A 23,418-nucleotide genomic window follows, 5' to 3' on the forward strand; every position below is an offset into this window, starting at 1 on the left:
ATTGAAATTAATTAAAGATTAGAATATTTCATTCCGTTATGCATTCCATCACCCAACTATGCAAACGCAATCTAATCACTCCTTTAAACAGTGTGGTTATTATCAATCTTTACCTTTTCAAGTTTATTTTGTCCTCTTTAATAAAGAACGACAGTTGTCGCAGACAGCGCTCTCTAGCCGAACGTGGCATTACCCTCTTGTTGAATGCTTTTGTGCATTCCTGTGCAATTTCTCCCACGCTTCATTTGGGTCATCTGAAATGAACACCAGAAAACACATATATATTCTTATAGGATACTCTGAAAATTGGAAATGTGTTACCGCTACCATCAATTAAACTTAGTAGAGTATATGCCACTTATTACATACCACAGTTGAAGGGATTTTGTGCAAAACTTCCTGACAGAGAAGTATGTCAAGTGCAGGTGTGAATCGGAGTGCACCGGTGACACTTTCCTTTACCGTTGCCTGCCAGAACAAATAAAAATCATTGATTTGAATGACACAATAGGCCTCCAATCTGAAAACTCCATCTTATCCTCACATTCGCACCTGGCCCTAGACTAAACTAGGCCTGACCCTAGACTAGGCCAGGTCTAGACTGTTTTTAGATCAACATGTGCAATATCAAGCTCAACCTTGACTTAATCGTCACAAGACATTGCCTTTTGTTATTGCCATACATGTATATTTATTGACTCTTGTCCATTTAAACTAAAGGTAGAGAGATTTGTGACTCTCTAATAATGTGAATCATTTCCAAGGATGTAATTTGGTAAAAAGATAATTTTGTTTTATTCCAGTTTCAAAAGAAAAAAATATGACGGAAAAAATAAGAAGTCCCTAATATGTAAGCAGCTGCTGGTTAATCCTATTTTTGTTCTTGGCTTTCTTGGAACGAAATCTGCGAATCATTTTCATGATCTTTGTCTATATTCCTAGTAATAATATTAATATGTTGCTAGACAGAGAGACTTGGGCTAAGGCCTATGCTGAAACAAAATCGACTTGACTCCTTCTGTATCCTCCCCGCGCTATTTTAATTGCAGTAGGCCTATATTGGTCCTCGTATTTTCTATTAGGCTACTACTAGTTTTGGACGTACGTCTCCATCAGAAATAACAAGAGAATAACAGCAACAGCAACAACAAAACAACTGGATATTCTACTCGTGTATAGACGTACACCGGTGCTCATGTAAACACGTTAGCACGACATGGTTAGGCCTGAGCTGCATAGCCTAGGGCATAGGCCTACATGCTATATCATGCTACGTGCTACATACAACGTATAGCATGCACGTGCACAGTGCTTTCCCACATGAAAACTTCACAAGCAAGGGTCTTTTTGCAAATGCATCAAAGTGGACTGAAGTTTGACCAATAAGTACGTCATTAGTGGTCTATAATCAGCGAACTTTCATTCTAAAGAGAACTATTTTCTTTGCACTGTCCAAAAACGTTTCAAAAATGTTGCAATTACTCACGCTTTGACCCAACGAGAACTTACCATTTTACACATATTGGACGTCCGTGCGAATCCCTCGTACGTAAGTAACAATACGCGGGAAGTGATGACGTCAGCAAAAATACACACACTTTTCGCGTTCGTGATGCGTGCACGTAACGTGCATCTAAACCTCCCTAATAAGTTGTATGAGCGGGCGTGCGCTGACCTGAAGTTGCACTTTCCTCGTGTTGAATACATTTAAGATTGTTACTTCGTGAAAACGAAAATTTACAGTTTCTCAGCCTTTTCGGTTTCACGAACTAACACTCATCGTAGATGCGACAGTATGCTTCAGATGCAGTAATGTATCGCCCGAGTTCATATCCTGTGACCTCATCACGTCGCAACGCCTGTAGCGTCTCCTCATCTGGCACGTCTAGTCTGACCAGGCACTGATCTGGTCCCTTTTCAAGGTATTTGTACAGGTACTTCAAACTGGTGATAGCACAAACGATCTCAAGGTTGATGTGAACATTGTAAAGGAGTAGAATATAGGGATTATATGGCACAACCCATGCGTTGTTGACTGATATGTTGACGCCGCCTCTGATTGTCTTAACGATGTGATCACCAGGTGCTGTTTCTGCAGAGAGGATAAGCTTGTCTGTTCTTGCAGGACCTTCGGATAGTGCTTTGTGCACTTCTGGTCTGCCATGCAGGGGCTGGCATTTTTCCATTCCCCGCATGGACCGTGAATCATCATAATACTGCGAACTGGTGTGGTATTGATTAATGTTACATGATTTTATTGTATCAGTTTGTAATGTGTAGTTTGTCATAACATTTCTATTTTACATTTTTAGGTTCTAAATAATTTCGTGCAATTTGCTTGCAGAGCCTGAAATGACAACTGACGTGGAAGCAGAAGATGAACCAACGTCAAAAGACTCTGATTCAGAAGGTAAGTTCTAAAGTCCTTTTGTACTTTCACTTTTGTTTTATTTTTAATATGTTCACACGCGCAAATCGGCACAAGCAATATACAATTTTAACTTTTTAGGCTTACTTTATCTTATTTCCTGTAAAGGTCCAGCTCTAAACACACTCGGAGATGATGCAGCCATTGAGTTAGCTGGTGAATATCTAGAGGGCTTTCTTATTGATGAGCCTGTTGCAGGTGATGCAGTGCCATTGTTTGAACAGTTTAACACCACTCCTCCCCAACCCTAAACCTAAAAGTCAAACAATAAGGTAGTCAAACACAACCGTAACAGAGGTTTGTCTTATTACTCTGAAAAGTCACACAAGTTCATCGAGGGTAGGAAACCCCTATCAACGAATTGATGAACGGGAAACAGGTGCAGTTACAAATTGAATTGCGCAAAGTTTGATGATCAGGCAGTCAAGGCTTGAAGAGACGAGTTCTATGAAAAAGAGAGAAATTTTATTGTCCCTTCAGAAGGAGTACATAGCTCGACACGTCAATTACAATATTATCAGTTAAAAGAGGCGTCACAAAAAAAAGAGTTAAATACAATCGTCCCAAGGGAAGTTGTACAAGTTTGTAGAACGACCTGTCTGAGCGCACTTGCAATATAGCAGACCGCCAAATCCGTACTGTACTACATAAAAAAAATAGACAAACCGGGGTGCTTGAAGGGGGGGGGGGCGGTGTGGTATGAAAAAGAAAGAGAAGTAGTATAAGAGACCCACGATTGATCCAACCAACACCTCAACCGCTTTCCTCTTGTTGAATCACATCATTGTAGATCATTTACAAATTGGAACATGCGGAACATCTCTGCAGAACTAACCAGGGGCAAAAAGTATAGGATGTGAAAAAGAGCATCCCGGCTCTGTATCATTTTCTCTGTTTAAGAATGTGATGAGAGAACGAAGCCTCAAAATTCACAGGCAAAATTTCAAAGGATAAATGCAGAATTTGCGAAATAGTTCGTGAATGTAGCGAATACGAATGTCAAAACATCTAATTGACTATACTAGGAACATGCAGGAAGGAGATTTCTGAAGTAAGAAAACTCAAAGAACAGAGTAAAGTTAAGGACAACTCCGACAATTCCTCTGTTTTTGATTTGTAGCAGAACATCTACCTCCCGGAGTCGAACAGGGCTGAAATATTCTATAAACGCCGACTTTCGTGTTATAATTTTACCATCTATTTACCATTGGTCCGAAGTCACATTGGTCCGACGTCCCATTGGTCAGACGTCCCGGTCTTACGGCCCATTGCTCTATACGTTCCATTGGTATAAAGGTCCCATTGGTCCGACGTCGTCTCATTGGTCCGTCGCCCCATAGGATTAGGGTTAGGCTTAGTCAACATGAACAAGTGGAATTACACAGTATAAAGCCCGGTTCATACTTCACGCGAAAGCATGTGCGAAGCGAAATTCCTGACAACAATGGTGGACGCGCTTTGATTATTGTTGACGTCACAAATTTCGCTTCGCTTTCGCTTTTGCGTGAAGTATGAACCGGGCTTAATGTTTCGTAGGACCAATGGGACGTCGGACCAATGGGACTTCGGACCAATGGGACTTCGGACTATCGAGACGTAACCCTATAACTTAGCCTCCCGTCAGTGAATTTTGGCATAAATACTTGAAAGAACAACCGTTATAAACCCTACAAATAACAAAATGGTAGACTCGCCGGTATGTCAGCTCTGCGACGAAATGTACCAAATGTCAGAGTAGTAGTTGGTCAAGCTTTGCAGATCAGCCCGACTTTTCTTTCCCCGATTCTTTTGTTCCAGTTGATGAACAGATATCTTGAACAGTGAACAGGCGAGCCCGAAACTTAGCAAAGCGTCTGTTGGGCAAAAATTAATCAAGGGGACAGACTGCCTTTTCTGTGTACAGAGCAGACAGTACATGTCAGCTAGCAGCCTGTGTCTGTGAAAGGTGCAAAAACATGTGCTTTATAGTATTGCCCACTCTCCCCTCCCAGAGGATTTTTTAAATGTTTGGTTGTCAGCAATAATTAAATAAATGTTTATATAGTTCTTCTGACATCAATCCCACCAAAGAAAACCCGCTTTACAACCATTCCAATACGCCGTGATAATGTCCGTATAATATTTAGTATGCCTAATAATAGTAAGTTTTGCAGAACGCCCCCATCTGCTGCGGGAGGGTCCATTAGGAAGGCGAAACTCTTCTACAATGCAGTAGATAAGCCCTTCTTTTCAATTCCCATCTCTGAGGTATTTGGAAATTTTAAATTGCTAATGAACACTCCATGTAATGTAATCAATTTGTTATTTAAGTATTCTTTGATGTAGTTCTCTTCATACATAATGCATAACTGTAACACTGTCTAATACATTATTTGCCAGGTATGCCCAGCTACTCTGCACAATCAGTTTGGGCATCTAGTTCAAACCGTATGGTTTGGTTGAGGAGGATTGCAGAAATAAGACAGGAGATAGCAGATCTGGCAATGTCAAATGGAGATGCTGCTAAGTTTGGAGAGGGCCCCTTTGCGTTGCACATCGTTTATGCTGCTAAGGTCAGAGCAAGTGAATCCAAGATGAATTGAAAGACCTTCATAAGCAACCTGCCACAATTCCCATCCTAAATGACAATATCAATGCCCCAGACGTTGTAGATGGCGCAACCGCTCAAATAAACAATCTCACTGAGGAACTTAATATCTTAATATAATAGGGATAGGCCGTAATCTGAGAACCATGTTTAAAGTACCATTTGACACAAGTCACATAGTTATAGATGTTATAGAAGTAAAAGGGCCACGAGCATCAATTAAAATATTGTAAATGGTGCTTACCCAAATGTCACATTTCTCAAGTTTTTATTACTGTAAATCTTACCTATATCCTTCAAGAGACCAGGCATTTTCGTCTTGTAAATTCCTGTTGTCTTTTTGGCATTACTTCCAAGCAGTTTTGAGTATTTTCCTGCCGAAATTGTGTGTGTGCACTCACGTGTTTGTGTACACTTGTCAGCTTTGCTATAAATAGCGTGATTGAAAATCAAACATAACTGCCATTTGAGCGGAGGTTAAAACGTTTGTGATTGGCTGAAAGTTCTGAAATTATTAGTGGAAGACTGAGACTTCTAAAAAGTAATTCATTTTTGTAGAAAGTTGAGATATCTTGCTTTTTAATATGTAAAGTTGTCTAATTTGAAGCAACTGTGGAAGTTACGAGAAATGTTGGAGAAATTTAGGAGAAATTATCGCTATACATGAATTACTTTACTGTGACTGTTTACGAATATGGGCGTGGCCTATTTACTATCGCGTACTTTTGACTTCGCGCTGGGCGCGTAGGCCGTAGGGTATAAATAGGGCTGATTTTTGCTAATTAAGTAATTTGGATTTGGATTTGGTTGATGGTGGTCTTACGAATATATTGTGCTGCTGAATAACGACGCAATTAATTGTGCTTTTGGGAGCTAGCTAGTCTGAGCTATTTAATGAAAGTGAACCAAATACTGGGGGAGCCAAGCCATATTAATTTACTGCATCACTCATGTAGTGCAGAGCCAAGATAAATAATTTACTAGATTTACCTGGACCACTGCATCATTGAATTGTGCAGTGGGGAGCACTGCATTATTTTGCGCATTGGGGAGCCAAGGTTAAGATTTGTTCGGCCATTGCATCATCGTTTGTGCATTGGGGAGCTCTGCATTGTTTTGTGTATTGGGGAGCTGTACTGAGTTAGAAGCAGACAGTAGAGACACAGTGGGTTTTTATTAGAGATTCAGTGGAATTAGGCTGACGAGTCTGTTTTCCCGAGTATTTTTGAGAAAGGCCTGGGGCCTAAGTAGTATTTCTGAGAAAGGCCTGGGGCCTTAGTAAATTCTTCTTGAAGGCAGACAGGTTTATTCGATACCTGGTCTTTGCTTTGCAAGTTGAGTAGACAGGTTTAAACGATACCTGGTCTTTGTTTTGCAAGTTGAGTAGACAGGTTTAAACGATACCTGGTCTTTCCTTTGCAAGTTAGGTGGACAGGTTTAAACGATACCTTGCTCCATAATTTTATATTATACTGTCTGCAACCTACTCTTTCCCCCACTCTCCTGGTCATTAATTCTGGATTGAAACTAAGCGAGGATTCGGCAACGCGATTTACTGGATTATAAAGAGATTTACTGTATTACTGGATTGTAAATCGTCACCGACACCACGAAGTAACACCCATCTACATACCAGTAAAAACTAGCAATCGGAGAAAACGGCAACTAAAATTGAACGCCTTCTAAAACAACACTTTGCGTCAAAACGACAGAGTATTTTCAGTTGGGTTTCTCGTTGTTGACACTTGATGAATTGAATTTATTAAATCTGCTATTTTTCGCTCGTTTGTGTATTAAATAAACAAGAAATAAGAGAAAACAGATGAGTGTTAGTTCGTGAAACCGAAAAAGCTGCGAAACTGTAAATTTTCGTTTTCACGAAGTAACACTCTTCAATGTATTTAACACGAAGAAAGTGCCACTTCAGGTCAGCGCGCGCGCGCTCATACAACTTGTTACAAGAAGAGAGTTACTTCGTGAAAACGTTTTGCTCACTTACGAGCAGAGTGCGCGTCATGCATTGCAATGGAAAATGGAACTTGAGTGTTACTTCGTGAAAACGAAAATTGTCACTTTTGCCCAAAAGTTGCCATGGATACTTAGCGTAATTATTAAAGTAAAGCTCTTGAAACTTTGAAATTTCGTGCAATGGTAGGCCTTGTTGAATAATGTTTATTTTCTCTGTTCGGTTACAGAAGATTTGCTATTGAAATAAAACACTGTGCAGGCACACGGAACATCATGTTTTGAATAAGCTTATTTATATTGTAATGACTATCATTCCAGATGAGAAGCGTGGTCTCAGTCGCTATAGAAGCGGTTTTTGTAGGCCTGATTGTCGACGACAAAAACAGTCTAAAGCAAGACGCGTTAGTATTGCGGAATTCACCGCGGACCGACGTGCATGTACTTAATTCGTACCTTCATGAGTTTTATCGATAGCCCCATTGGATCTGAGCCATAACCTGACGTTTTACAGGTATCTGCATGTGTATCTGCAGTACGTACGCACAAAAAAATATATATGTAAACTGAAGCTCACACAGAACCGGCATTCGCGCGCAAGAAAAGAATCTTCATTTATACATCATGAACACTTTGTCATTTATCGGCACATCATTCCGTGTTCCTCTCTGTCTCTGACATGATATTAAACTCATATTATACCTTTTCATTTAAGAACAAGGCAACTGCTCTCTGCAGCGGACCTCCAGCTCTTGAAGATGACCTGGGAATTTTTTGACTTCATGGAGGAGCTGGGGACCGCTGTTTTGGGGAAGCTACGGGGAAAGGAGGAGAGGAAAAGGAAAACGAACGGCCGATAGACGAGGAGGAATCCATGCCCATAGGTTGTGTGCAAAGCAATTCATTATGTGGCTGGGCATCAATAGGGAGAACCACATAATAACCACTATTGTGGTAATTGTGTGGATTGGGCAACATCTTTCTCTCATTGTGTGGATTTTCTCATTATGTGGTCATGGTTATTATGTGGCTCAAGTCAATCGGGTCAAAAATGTGCAAAGAATTCTTATTTTCGCTTAAACATTGAATATTCTATAACTTCGTTTCTACACAGCCAAAGTCTTCCATTCTTTTTTTTATGGTGCTTAATGATTTTTATTCTAAACGTTTCTGCACATAGATGATGACTATTTGGATTTTTAATTTTCTCGAAAAAAAAAAATAAATTCATTATGTGGCTTGGAAAGAATGTCTTAGAATACAGCCGGTTTTAAGTATTTTCCAAAACCGTCTCCCTTTATCACTTATAAGACATTTGGACTATTTTTGTTGGTTTGCTAAGAAATGTAAACTCATACCCTTGCAATTAATGACAAGTTCTGATAGTTTGACAACAGTTTTCATTCACTAGTGACACTCTGAAAGTCGATCCTTTTACAAAATGTTGCGCTTCAAACCCAAGTCCTATCGCGGGATCTATGCATGCAACACCCCCCATATTGCCAACTTCGGCGACGAAACATTATTAAAATGCTCGAAACATAACGGCAAGGGGAACAAATTGCTACGGCAACACTATATTTTAAATCAGCATTTGTTCCAAGGTCATTTTTTAGGACGTACAGTAGGTGATTATCGTGTAACACAGACCCTTTCACCCCCCCCCCCCGGTGCAAAAAGGCAAAATTTGTCTGTTTGTATTGAGTTGAAAATAATGTATGTTTTGACGGTGATGGTCGCAATTTCAGGACAAAATAAAATGGAATAATTTGCCGCACTGTTTTGCGGTACTTTTATGGAGTATACCGTACTGTGCATGCATTATTATTATTTTTTTTTTTTCAATTCAAGTCAAACCTGTTCTATGTGCTTTTGAAAAATTTCTGTTAAATCGCGGTTTCTTTTTTTGAATTCCGTGGAGGATGAAGGGTATCACAAGGATCTTAGGGGGCAAGGGCGTCAATCGCTTTTAAAAAGTGGGGGCATCAGAAAAAAAGGGGCAAAGCACGAAGCATCTTACCGTACGGCTTCGGGGCCAACTTATAAGGGCCCCTAAAAAGTTTCGATTCTAGACGCTCTGTGGGGCATGGTGCGGGCAATTTTTGACCTGGTATACGATCCGTCAATTGGGCGCTGTTCAAAACTGACAATGCACACTGTATGGTGATTTTCAAGACGAAATGATGCGCGCCATCTAAAACAACTTGGGCACCCGAAACAGCAGATGGCACAAAAAAGGCACGATTTTTAGGGCACTTATTTGCCAATTGTAAACAAAAAGACGGGGCACTCATTACATCATGGGGGATGGGGGGGGGGGGGGTTGGCGAGGAGTGAATCGCTGCTGGAACAGGGGCATCATGAGGGGCGGATCCAGAAATTTGTGCAGGGAAAGGGGTTATCAGCAGGTCATTGCAATGTAGACATGCAGGCTTTTTTTGCACGGACACTTGGCCTCGTAAAATCAATAGGTAGGCTAACCAACCAGTCAGTGAACTGTACAAATTTTGTGCCCAGGCGAACATTACAAAACTGTAAAACGAAAAAACGGTCAACGGTGCATTTAGTGTTTTTGTTTTTGAGGAAATCCAAAACGGTAAAACGAAATAACGGTATGTCCCGGGATTTGAGGCCCCCTCTGGCATTGGAATGGAAAAGGATTGTCTTTACAAAATAAGGGGGGGGGGGGGGGGTAAATGCCCCCTTTACCCCTACCCCTTTAACCATCTTTTCCTTGCTCTATGCTTTAACCACCCCCTCTCCGACCCCCCCCCCCCCCCTCACCCCATCGCTATTATACGCCTGTGATCGTGCACTGTATTTTTACCCCAAATTCAAGCTATATTGCGGAGCGTGTCTTGTTCTGCACCCTTTTACGGAAATACAATGTACAGCCGTATAATGTACATAAAATGGAGATCACGTGTTCAGGATTGACCCACTTCTACATCGTTCTTTAATTTTGTAAACAAAGACCGGAAATACGCCTGCAAACTTGTTACATTGATCATTGTCTGACTCGCCCACGACCGTTCATTTGACGAGCGACGTTGCGTGAGAACAACGCCAACAACATGAGGATAGGAGGCCGTGCGCGCGCGCCCGGCCACAGACCTAACTTAACACCAGCACTCCAGCAGCAGCACAGCAGCAGCGTCATTCGGTATGCATTAACTGCAAGTGTATGTTGATGAAAAGGTCAGCAGAACTCTAGCTGTGTCCGTGCCAAGATTCAAAAGGACAAAATAAATCAACAGTACCATGGAGAAATTTCTCCATGATCATACTATCTGAACATGGGGCTATACGTATGTTTTATAGCTCCGTGGCCTGAAGGAATCGTGTCGGGGTCACTATGCAAATTACCTTCGGATCAACGCATGCGTGTAAAAAGCGTTAGCGGGCCACGTGCGCTTGCTGCAGGCCGCTGGCTGCCGCGTCCCGCCAGAATGTGCAGGTCTGAAGGCCCATCGCCATAGAAGAATGTTGGGTCGCTGACACAAGACGGTGGTAGACTGTTGTTCGACTCTTGGCCGTGTCTTGCGTTACAATTCCCAACATGTGTCATGGCCATTACATACAGGACGGCAGGCAGGTAAGGCAATCATCCCCTTAAATCTGTCATTAATTAACTGTCGTTAGTTTAGAACTAGAAGTAACCAAAAAGGTGATTATATCATGCCCTTTTTCATGGACCTTTGGAGCATGGAAGGAATTGTCCAGCCATCAGTCATGTATACCATGATCAGCAAGGCAGTGTGTGTGATGTGTGTAGGTCGGTATATATACCCAAGATTGTGTACAAAGTCTATCATGTCTATGGAGAGTCAAGAAATTGTTTTAAGTATTTCTTAAAATAGGAACTATTTGTCAGTCCCAGATTTATGTCTTATCATTTTTGTAATGAACTACCTTAATTGAGATGATGTATGAAAAAAGTGGCGTCAGGTTGCAACATTCTTTCCATAATTCTTTCCCCAAAACGTCTCCTTTCCATGTTGTATCCAAGGAAATACTTGGATTGATAGTATTTGCAAACTTATCTTATTTTTTTTCTGGGACTGTCAAGGGCGGATCCGGGGGGGGGGCAAAGGGGGACATGCCCCCCCCCCAAAAAAAACGAAACCAATAAAGTCGCAATAAAGGCAGGCAATGAGTTCACCAGCATCTTTTCCTCCAAAAACATTGTTTAAAGTGGTCAGAAATTGCCTCGGATCGCACCACAGAGCACGAGAATCCACTTTTTGGGGGGTCCAAAAATTTGTTGGCCCCCCCCCCCAAAAAAATTGTGTTCTCGATCCGCCAAAGGGCACTGTATTTAGGCGAAGTAAAAAAAAAGATGTTCAGCGTCCCCACCTGCGCCCCCGCATAAAGACATCATTTCGGGCTCTTTGAAAGTTTGACTGTTACATGTGGCACAGATATAGGCCTGAAGCTGGTATGTAATTTCCCAAGTCCAATAGCGGCCATTTAAAAAAAAAAAAAATGGCAGCCATCTAGAAACATAGCCCGGCCGGCCGGCCATTTTGGAGGGGAAAAAAAATAAGGCCAAATAAAAAAAAGTCTCCGGTTTCTGGTATGTGCGCCCGTTGCCGTAGCCATGCGCGTCAGCAATATGAAACAGTTTTTTTCAATAAAAAATGATGTCTCAAAACCGCCAAACTCACTGGTTTGACTGGAATCCTGCTGCTGCACAATTTTAACGTGTTTTTAGAAGGGGTTATGATCGAGCATAAGCTTTATGTGGCCTCTCTGGACTCCCATATATTTGCACTATGTTTAGTCGGGCACTATTTGCAGTCATCAGCTGACATTTACAGCAAAAAAACAAGTACAAAAAAAAAAAGCCGCGTCGCCGCACCACTTATTGGGCAAGCTCCATACCAGAAACTGGAGACTTTTTTGGCGGGGGGGGGGGCGGGCCTAAGGGCCTCCTGCATGCTTTTTTTCAAAAAGGCAGGACACTAAACATTTAGTTTTTTATTTTGCGTTAGTGTTTGTCCATGAAAAGCAGGAACAGATGTTACAAGACTCGGGACAATCATGTGTAAAACAACACAACAGTGTACATTTGTAAGGCAAAATATTGTCTCGTTCAATGAAATCATTTAATCACATCATAGAACAACATCTTTCAATCTTCATGTACTTCATACGCGTAAAGAGAATGTACATCATTGGTTTTTGCTGTAATTTTTAGAAATGAACTATTTGAGGAGTTAGTATAATAGATTACATATTGTTACACTGACATGTTTGAAATTTTGTGTTCCAAAATGCTGGAAAAACCAAGAAAAACACAAATGTTCAAGTAGTCTAGTGGTTCCCTGACTCCACTTAAGATGAAATGGATCAATTTATAGGTGCCGGTAAATTGTAAAGTAAGGGAACCATTCTAGCTGGCCTGTACCCGTTCAAGAACATACATGTATATAACCAATAGCAAACAAAATTTAGGCTGAAAAGCAAATGGTAAATTTGGAGCAGTTGTTGAAAAATAGTTAGGTTTTTCCAACGATGGTCGGCTGACCACCGTTGGAAATTTATACAAAAATACAAACTTTCTTGAAAATGACTTCACACCAGGTGCCATTATTTTACAGGATGCTTTAGACTGGCATTTACCAACATCCTAGTATAGTAGTTTTGTTTTGCGATGTTTGCAAATGTTGTATATTCCCTTTAATCATGGATGTTAATACAGCAGTTAACTGACCAACATTTTAGGCATTAATTTCCCAATAAATTTTCAAAAATGGAACTTACAACTTTTTCAAAAGTAGAATTAACATTTAAGAATTACTTTATCATGCATGTCTGTCAACATTGTCAGGAAAATGTACAAGGTTGATGTATTACACCTGTAGTGAAAAGTTCATTTACATGTACATGTAGTTAGAACATGAAATTGTGCATGTATCATGAACGACAGCAGAATTTTAACAGTAGAATAGGAATTTGTTTAAAATACTAAATTTTTATTAAATTTCATTATTTATTAGATTGACATAACTGATCAAATCTTAAAAGGGAAAAATAGAAAAAGTGTTAACATTTCAGGTATAAATTTAAGAAACAGCTCACAAACTTATACTAAAAACTGTTAAAAAAAAGAAGTTATGTTCCATTTTAAAAAAAATGGAACATAACTTCTTTTTTTTAACAGTTTTTAGTATTCATCTGCGTAGAACTTCAACATTTTAGAGATGAAATTTCCTTTTTAATAATTTTCCTTGGACCTTTTTGTTGAAGTCAGATTTGCTAATAGGGAAAATCATGCGCTAAATAATTCATTTCATTAAGTAAAATAAAATGACTTGAGGATCATAAGTGAAAAGTCTGTTGTTTAATTAGGGCAGTTACTTAGGGCTTTTCAACAAATTCAGTATTTGATTTAATTGCCTTTGAACGAATCTTCAAATATTTGAAATATTTACAGATTAAGTTTAACACACGGCTACAAATGCTTGCTCTGACAGTTAAAAATTGCAGTCGAAAAAGTGCGTGCAAAGTACAATATTAATAAACCTTGCATTCAGCAATATTATGGTCTGCTAAACACGTTAAAAAGATGGGAACAATGAACCACCATCCAAAGAAAAAAGTATGATGTGGACAAAAAGTGGTATCTGACAAAGCATTGCAGCTTCACAATTAAAAAAATGTATACATGCACATGCTTCTAAGGTTTTTTGTCTTGCTGAAAACTCAATCTGAAAAAAAAACTTTTCAAATATTTTATACTTGTGGGACAACCCTACTTTACTGCTTTGTGACTTATACCACATTTATAAAAAAACAAAGAAATTACATTTGCTTCAGTTTGAAATGGGGCCAGTAAAAGTTAAACTACTTGTATAGCAGACTTTAAACAAGTTTCGCACATAAAACGCATAATTTCATCAGTTGTTTTCGATTTTTTTTTTTACCCGCATTTTTCGAAAAATTGTTGGCGATACTCTCGTTTTTACCCCACAACTTTACTGCTTAATGTCAAGAGTGCAAAACGTTTACCTCTTGTTGCTGCAATATGTATGTAAATCAAAACCAAATCTGCAGGATAAAAAACGCCAAAAATAACTAGCCGCTTGCCGGTGAATTTCTTTCCCAAACTACATCTGCATGCACGGTTGTTGAGCGCCCTCTATGATACTTTCCCCACAATTTGGCGAGCAGTGCAGTAACTCAGTTGATATAAGGTTGGATTTTGCACCGCTAGGTTGCGGGTTCGAATTACGGTTTTGTACGCTTCATTTTTTTTTATTGCCTTTTTTTATCTGAGGCTTCAGAGGATTTTTTATTAAAGGGAAATAAAGTCCCAATTTTATAACGTTGGACGGTTGGAGACCATTTTTTCTTCTGATTTTATGTTTTCTTCTCATGTTTTTAGAAAAGCAAAGTCCAAAAAGCCATAGCGTATACCCGTATGCGGTTGTCATTTGGGAGAAAGAAAATCACAGTCCGCCGAACAGCTCGTTCAGTCAAGAATGGAATAAAAGCTCGCTGGTCCCATTTGCATAGTGTACATCATTTTGATAACGACCACGTAACACCAGGGAATTTCCAGAACGTGCGACGCCGGCAGACTCCAGCACAGCCGTTCATGTGTGAACACGTCTTTTGATCGATGTACATAATACACTAATGTGTTCGTAAACATAAGCACACAATGTTCACCACTCTTTTGCGTCTACAGTACAGGGCGTAAATGATTAATATTCATGTTGTCTCAGCTTTTCACTGGTGATTGTCGATGTCTGTTGTGAATGTTCAATTAACTGAGCTGTCTTTATCTCAATTATCTGTCATTATTTTAATCAGTAAATTTATGTTTTCCATGTTAAACAACCTTATTCTTTTATATAAGTGACTGCTTTTAGGGAGCGTTCCTGACAAGAAGGAATTAAACCGCCAGCTAGTTTGGATTCCAATATATCCCGCACATAGAACATCACGTGATTTAGCCGTGAAAAGGGGAAAATACAACCAACTTGCCAATCAAATGACAGTACGGCCCTTCAGTCAGCGCGTGCTCAGCTACAAGTACAAGGGAATTCCCCAAGATGAGAAATAACTTGCTCAAACCACGTGACGGCTCTAGATTACATGTGCGCCCAATGCTTGTCTGGTGTTTTGTTCACAACTGTTATGTTTTTAGGCATGAAATATTTCTATAGCAATGATTTCTCACCTCGTATGCAAGGGTCAAGGTCACAGTGGTTAGAACAAAAGAAATTTTGTCGGCGCGATAACTTGAGAAATACTTTACATGTGAACTTCACGGTTTGTGAAATTGTTCTTGGTAATCCGAAGCAGCCTATTGCATTGGGGGTCGAAAGGTCAAGGGTCAAGGTGACAGTGGCTAAAACAATAGAAATCTTGTATTTATTCTGAGATCATATGATTAATTCATATAAAACCTAAAGAAAACACTAATGCTGTCAATAGGACTTTTCACACTATGAACGTCTGACCCGTGTCGAAATCTAAAAATTTCAACATGGTTCAATTTTGCTATAGATGTTTTCACACTACTCATCGCAAACCCAGCGTTTTTGCCACACGTGTAATGTTTCGACCCGTGTATTGCGCAATCGTTTCACACTACACACACAGAAGTGAGCCCTAAACGTGTTTTCTCACTGTTTAGGCCTATAGCTCCATGGATGGTCAGCCCAACAACGGACCGGCACTTCATGTCACTGTCAGTCTTTTTTCTCATTTCCGTCGGGCTCTTTAACGTCAAAGGATGCAAAATTATGTGACTTGAACCTTTATTACCATCGAAAGTATATGCAAAGAATGCACTAAAAACCAAATGTGGTTGGCCGCTTCCACTTTCTCCTTACAAAAAAAGCAAGCGCGGTCGTCAGGTGTAGCGTGAATATGGAGTGTTATGAAATACGGACTCATTAAGGTATTTCGCATGCTCACGCATAGATAATTAGGAGAGGGACCGGTCACGTGAAAGGGTTAAACCAATAAAAGGGAAAAGAAGTCTGATTTTCACAGTCGAGTCTGATTTTCATATCACACCGGTGGTGGCGCGACAGGGCAGCAGGTCAGAGGCTATTTGTATGTTTGTTGCATGCTAAAAAGTAACATCTACAGCGTGATGCATGAGCACTGCATGTACGCACTCGTACTCCAGCTGGTCTGCGTCCGATGAATCGATGTGCAGTTGTACAGTGTACACGGGTCGAACGTAACCCAGAAGCGTTCACACTACGGCTTTCAACACGTGTGGGACTTCTCAACACAGATCGAGAATTCTCAACCCACCTTCCGAGTAGGGTTTGTTTCGACACGGGTCGAGCGCTCTACACGGGTCAGTGCCGTGTTCAAATGTTGTGGTGTGAAAGGTTAGTCCATTTTACACGTGTCGGACCCGTGTACAATTAACACAGAGATTTTTTATTGTGTGAAAAGGCCTACTGAACGTTCCATGTGACCAAAGTACATGTAAGTTGATCTTAAAAGAGTATAGTGTTATGTTACGGGAACAGTCACAGTTGCGAGGCATTTGGGTTTGTAAACGCACCTGACTTGTTGGTTTTATTAAGTTCCATTTCTGTATCTTTTACAAAATGTAGAGTAACTTTTCATTACAGTGCTGTGCGGGTTTTGGTTTATTAGGGTCCAGGCCTAACACTTGCAAAGGATGTGCTGTGCTGTGGGACGGTCTACTTGCAGGTGATCTGTTGCAAGAAAAATCATGTCCTCCGGCATTAGGACCTTGGTGATGTAGTCAATCCTCTAAAGAAAACGAGAAAGGATGGGTACATATTGACATTAGTATATTAAAAGCACTAGATTATTCACTAATATGCAAGCAAATGAATCATAGAATTGTATTAAATTACTAGGGCGCTGACTTGATGTACATAATTATACCTGTTGGGCGCATCCATGTTTGTGCACAAATCAACCTATTTTCACAGCTTTTGTACGGCTATTTGCATACCCGCATTTGTATTTTACACAGGTTGCCAGACTTTTCTTAATTGTTGATTGTGTTTGCAAATTTTTGTTCTTGTGAAATGCATTTAGAGTACACTTGCTCTGGCATAATGGACTCCATCTAATTTCATTATGTTCTAAAAATCTCCAATCAAGCACATGAATTAAAAATATCTGTATGTAGGACGGCTTAATTAAAGCATCTCCTCTGTAGCCTAATACAGCTCTATTTAAATAATCCTTTTTTTCCGGCTAAAAAGAGTTGGAGAAAAAAAGGGGGAACAATATTACCATATTATTTTTCCATTGATATAGAAAAATACAATATGTTTTGTCCTGAGCAATTTATTTTAGCATCCAGGAGAAGCTGGAAATATGGTAAGTTCATCCATATTAAATTGATTTTCATAATACTTACAGCTGTGTCTTTATTTCCAAATTCATCGAACAGTTCAGTGAAGACTACCTCGTAGTTGTCTTCGGACAGTTTCCCGAATCTAGGGGGCGGCATTCTTGCTGTAATTTTGATAAAGCATGTTCGCACGGTAAGTCAAAACTCTTTTTATTTTTTTATCTTGAGATTTGATATATGTGATGCGATCAAGCTAAATGAGTTGTTTGTCGACCCTGGTCAAAAAAAAAGTTTATTACAGATTTGAGATGAGCAATCTTAGCATTTCTGCTGTGAAAACCACATGCTGATGCCATTTTTAGGTCAAAAATTATGGAAGTCGGAACACGTACCAAGGGATGCGATAAAGTGATGTGATGAAGTGGCCCTATTTTGGCCTGTATCTCTAAATGAAAATTCCCGACAAACGACTCATTCAGCTTGATCGCATCACACATTGTATATAACAAAGAAAAGCATTTAACTAGAATTGTTTATTGTCTGCAGTGGACAGTACAACTGGCTTTTGTGTGCATTATTTTGTTTGAACATGAATGAATTTGAAACTCAAAAATTGTAGAATGAAAATTGAAAAGTTTTTCGAGAACACGTTGGCTAATATTAAGTCTAGGGTTTGGTTAGTTCAAAGTTGTTTTGAAGATTGTTGTTCTGACTGATGATCTTACTGAAATTCGCAATTTAAAAAAACAATAGTAATTGAAAAATTAATAACAGTTAAATACCAGTAAACAATAACGTCATCTTGACATCAATTTAATTTTATCTAATTTCACACGTGACTGTGTTCACAAAGTTACCTATTTTAACCCTGACCCAAAGACTGATGACTCCACCCGAAACGTGCATATTTTGGGCACAATTCAAAATACGACTTGGCAAGTTTGGAAATTGCGATCAAACACCTAATTGAAATTTTACAAACACCTGAAATCAGGCAATTAAGGATCAGTATCCCTGTAAATTAGGTAAATCAAATACATTGCATGTTGTTGTTTTTAAAATTTCCAACAGAAAAGGCTTATTTCTTACCTTGATGAAAAGGACCCCTTTTGTATACCTCGTGACTTGGGAACGTGATCTGGGGAAAAAAATAGGAATGATGGAATAGGAACTAAATGATGGTGTATCTGTATCATACGTGTCATGATCATTACTCCATGTGTATAACATGTACTTTTGCAGCTTTTTAGTTAAAACAAGCAAACTTTGGAGAACTATTATGCAAGGTGGGGGCAGGGGGCTGGATGCTAGATGGGATTGGGGGGGGGGGGGTACGTCAGTTATGAACGTATTAAACATTTCACCCCCAACAATATTGAAGCAGCTTGAAGTGGGGGGGGGGGTATATGCAGGTTTATGCTTTTTTTACTAGGGGCCATGTGCACTTTCATATTCCACTTTACGATTTGAAGAAGCCTGAATCTGTGATCAGGGAACGGGCCTGAATTAAACATTCATTCAATGCAACAGCAAACCAGTATTTGAGTGGAACAGATCAGGAGTACAGAAATGGGCTTTACCTTCTCATGAACAATGTCCCTGAAAAAAGACATGTGTTTGTGCAGAATGAAACGCACGCTTGACACACTTATTGTGCTGAGGCACCTGAAAGGGTAAAACATTTTGGGTTTTGTCAGGAATAATGTACTTGAATTTTGAGCTATCGGTTGAAGATATCCTTTTAAATATTGGTCTTTCTTGTAAACGATTCCACGATACAGAAGCTGTAATCTTCATTATTTGGGGGGGGGGGGGGCGCTAAATAACAGATAAGGCAAACACAAAATGATTTTGCTTCCAGTTGATTGCCTAGCACTAACCCTTATGTTTTTTATTTTTGCCAATTTTTTTGTGTACAATCATGTGGAGGCGTCTGCATGTAGTCAAGGGCGAAAAGTAGAAATTGATGGTTTGGGGTAATTTTTCCTCATTTTTCCAATAAAAACATTAGGGTAGGGGCTGTCAGAATAGGGTAGGTAGGGAAACCCGAAGCAAAACTATTGGGTTTTTTGGTCTAACCAGGAGAACTGTTCTTTCTTTTTTGGCCTACATGTATATAATTGTATGTTTTTTAACTTAAATATTATTTATTTGCATTTATTTATTTGCATTTATTATGAATTTGTATTTAGTACGAATTGCTGACAGCATGGAAATAAGCATCTTCTACCCAAAAAATCAGAAAAACTAGTAGGGTCAGATGAGGATAATTAAAATAAATTAACTTGCCTTCCGTTATTGGGGGTGGTGTTGTTCCTGCTGAATCCTGTAGTGAATCAAATCATAACAATTTTCAATGATTGAGTAGATTTGACATAATATCAGGCAGTCATGGTAAATGTAGAGCATTGTATCCCAAATGTGTACTTGGACATTTTTGCAAATAGGTTTTGAAAATAATGTTAATTTTTTTGCTATGTTGGTTTAAAAATCATATGAATGTAGGATCCTGTTTTGTAATTCGTGATAATCGGTAGGATACTTCCTTCAAAAGATTCCGTGAAGTGGATTACAACAATAGCCCTTAATTCATAACACCCTGGTTGTGTTGTGGGGGGGGGGTACAAATGAAAGCCTGAACTTTAACTTTTGTGGCTTAAAAATCACAGTGACTCTGCAATAAATTTATTACACCATGTGAATTTCGGAACAGTTTTAGTATTTTTCCGTTTATTTTGAGATTTTTGAAAATGGTGCTACTGACCCAACCCGACCTGACACGGTCAGGTTTGCGAATGATTTATCCCTATTGCTTTTTTAAAGGAGATATAACAAAATTTTCTTTTTGCTGTAATTCTAGATAATGGATGGATTTAGGGATTAGTATTTATAGAAAAAAATAGTGTCAATCTTGGGCCTAATTATTTGAAAACCAAGAAACTATCTGGCCCCAATCAGAGATATATTTGCAGTCTATATATCAGGGAACAGTAAAGTTGATGGCATATAATTAGAGAAGTAAAAACAAAATAGAAATGTCACCTGATTGCGTGGTTTGGGAGTGGCGGAGCTTGTCTGAAATTTGTTTGACGCTGTATATGGCGAGCTGCGGCATCTCCTTCTTTATGTATCTTGCCTGTGTATGCATGGTGGTACAAAAATGGAAGGCATGATTATAGGTAGTTTATCTGGCACCTTTAATGTAAGCAAAGTCTGTCAGGAGTCATGTGGCTCATCAATGTTTCATTAAGGACACGACATATCAGCGGCTTCAGATTCAAACCCCTGACCCTCTGATCGTGAGTCGATGAATCCACACCACCAGACCAAACTCTCCCTACAGCTGTTCACATTGTAGAATCTTTAGTCTCTGGAGAGAAGATTTAGATCTTTGTTTTTGAATTGGCAAATATTCTAGGCTACATAGTTTTATCTACTTACAGCGTGTGAGTACTTGCACCCTGGCGATATTCGCCGATACTCGTCGTAGAGATGTAGCATTTTATCTACAACGTCTACGGTGTACTTGCTTGCATTGGATGATTTATACTTTGGAGCACCGTAGAACTGGCTGGCCTGCACAAAGTAAAAGATTTGGATTAGAAAAGTTACAAAAGCACCCTTATATACATCCCCCCCATAAAAAAGTTAACTGCTGTGTTGCCATGAACAAAACTGACATATTGCTACAGAAAGCGGCAAAGGGAGAAGGTAATTGTTGCAATAGTAGCCATGTTGTATCTTTTTGTAAATGTAGCAGGGTAAAAAATTGCTCATATGAGCAACATTACCCTGCTACATGCATAGTGCCAATTATATAGGCCTTGTGGGATTGAACCGGATCGAATGCCAAGATTTGTTCAAACCTATTCCCACTTCTAAAATTATAACCTGATTAATTCCGTTTAGCTGAGGGACAAGGATTGCAAATCTCAACCCGATTAAAAGGATTGTATGAAAATTTAAGGATTTAGGACTGTTAGGGCTATATCCCTAACAGCAGCCCTGAATCATCCAATTTTCATACAATTTTGCATATCCCCTAGGGAATAAGGGTTAGCTATATTGCTTATAATACATATGTACCCAAAGAGTAGGTGTTAAAATTAGTTTGTAAGCAGCTTGAGAAAATATAAACATCTGAAGTATCAACTTTGATCGAGGCATTGTCAAGAGTGTTGGTGATGGTATATGTGACCACTAACATAACCGAACGCTAGTATATATGCACTGTGCGAAGGGTAAATAAATACGTAGAGCTTCGTTGATTAGTTATTTGTTCCCAATTGAAAGGGGTTCTTTTTTCTCCAAGTGATTTTGGTCTTTTCCAAATTACTAGGCTTGGAAATTTCTAGGTTGGAAATTGTGTTCCTGTGTTGTGAGTTATTTCCAGCTGTAGCAAAGTAATTCTGAAAGAGCCACACATAAGTACAGTGTGTGTATAAATAGTGTGCGAAAAGTGTTGAGCATTATTTGAAGCAGCCGAATACCATCTTTGATACTATCAATAAAGGCATTGACGAAGGTTACATATTGGCTTCCTATCCTTTAGTGGTCAAATGAACAACTTGCATACCTTCAGTTTATGCTGGTTTCGCAGATGGACATCGATTCTTTTCAGGCCACGCCCTGGGCAGCCAGGATAGGGGCAGATGTGAAGTGCCCGCTTCACTGTCTTCACACTCCTTGTTGGGTGTGTAATTGGTTGTCTGAAAAAAAGGTATCATAAGTCATTGTAGGAGCTGCATATTTCCCAGAGTATGAATAAGAGCATTGACATATATTTTAAAGCTTCTTTCTTTGCCTCATTGACATAATACATGTACATCACATGTAATACATGTACATCGCGTGTAATACCTCATGATCACGAATAGCTAATACATGTGCATCATGTGTAATTTATCTTGACTGAGCTGACTGGGGTTTAATCAAAATATCGGGAACAAAACCCCCGATGGTCTTATCATCAACCCTGTTCTCAGAATGGCCATGCAGTCTTAAGTTTCAGACTCATCCCTAACTTATAATCCACTATCTTCAAGCACATGTAGACATTACCTTTCCTTGGCTTTACCCAGTTCCATTAGTCGTTTTTTTCTGTTTTTCACATTATGTGTTCTCTGAAGGTGTTGAGACAGGTACACATATGCACCACTACACAGTGTACACTGTCTCCGAATTCTCTGTCCCTGAAATTAAAACAAGGTGAGAGTCGTCAGTGGCATATCAGGAGGAGGGGTGCGATCAACCTAAATGAGTCGTTTGTCGGGAATATTTATTAGGAGATTGAGACCAAAATAGGGCCACTTCATCACATCACTTCATCACATCACTTCATCACGTCTCTTGGTGTTCCGACTTCCATAATTGTTGAACTAAAGATGGTGTCGGCATGCGGTTTTCACAGCAGTAATGCTGAGATTGTGCTCTTTTCAAATCTGCAATAAAGACAAATTTGACCAGGGTCGACAAATGACTCATTTAGCTTGATCGCATCACATATGTAAAATTTTGTTAAAGTTCTTTATTATGATGACTATGGAGGGGAAAAAGTTTTTTTGATGTTTGTGTTTTCTTATCAATTCATGAGGAAAGAATGCAAAGAATTAATGAATTGAAACGAAATGTTAACTGGCTTATTTTTCTTCCATATAAGCACATTGGAGAAAAAGCTTCTTAAACAGGCCCTTTTTCGATGGATCAATGCTGCGTGTCCCGTCCATGGAGCTCTCAAGAGGTAAAACTTGTGCACCCTCTTTTGTTGGCAACGGAGCCCATAGCTGCCACATTTTAATGGCCAACAACTTATAAACAAATAATAAAATTTAATTAACTAAATTAACTTACTGGCTTGTATTTTTGCTTTCTTTGATTTTCAGGTTTCCGGACAGCGTCTTTCACCTTATTGTTATTTTAGGGCCTGTAGGGTAACTGTTGTAGGTTTTCGCGTGTTTTTTGGTATGTTTGCACGTTATACGTGCATTATGTAGGTTTTTTTGTTTTTTTTGTTTTTTGGTGCAGTTTTACTGTACATACAACAACAACCAAATGTATACAATTACACTGCCTATTAGATCAACGTGTTAGCGGGGGGGGGGGGGGGGGGGGTCTTCACTTTCTGAC

The 23,418-nt window shown here is 39.4% G+C and overlaps 2 long non-coding RNA genes across 2 annotated transcripts; one reads left to right on the forward strand and one right to left on the reverse strand.

Moving 5' to 3' along the window:
• Positions 1-17,370: 17,370 nt before the first annotated feature.
• On the reverse strand, positions 17,371-18,953 carry LOC119734012. Its single transcript, XR_005272007.1, has 3 exons — positions 18,873-18,953; positions 18,382-18,430; positions 17,371-17,456 (listed from the first exon to the last, which is right to left on the reverse strand). It is a non-coding gene; the product is annotated as an uncharacterized LOC119734012 (long non-coding RNA).
• On the forward strand, positions 17,400-23,392 carry LOC119734011. The gene is made up of 4 exons (XR_005272006.1): positions 17,400-17,485; positions 22,422-22,500; positions 22,952-23,032; positions 23,175-23,392. It is a non-coding gene; the product is annotated as an uncharacterized LOC119734011 (long non-coding RNA).
• Positions 23,393-23,418: the final 26 nt, after the last annotated feature.

Source organism: Patiria miniata, unplaced genomic scaffold (assembly GCF_015706575.1).
Source record: "Patiria miniata isolate m_02_andy unplaced genomic scaffold, ASM1570657v1 HiC_scaffold_26, whole genome shotgun sequence".
NCBI lineage: Eukaryota > Metazoa > Echinodermata > Asteroidea > Valvatida > Asterinidae > Patiria > Patiria miniata.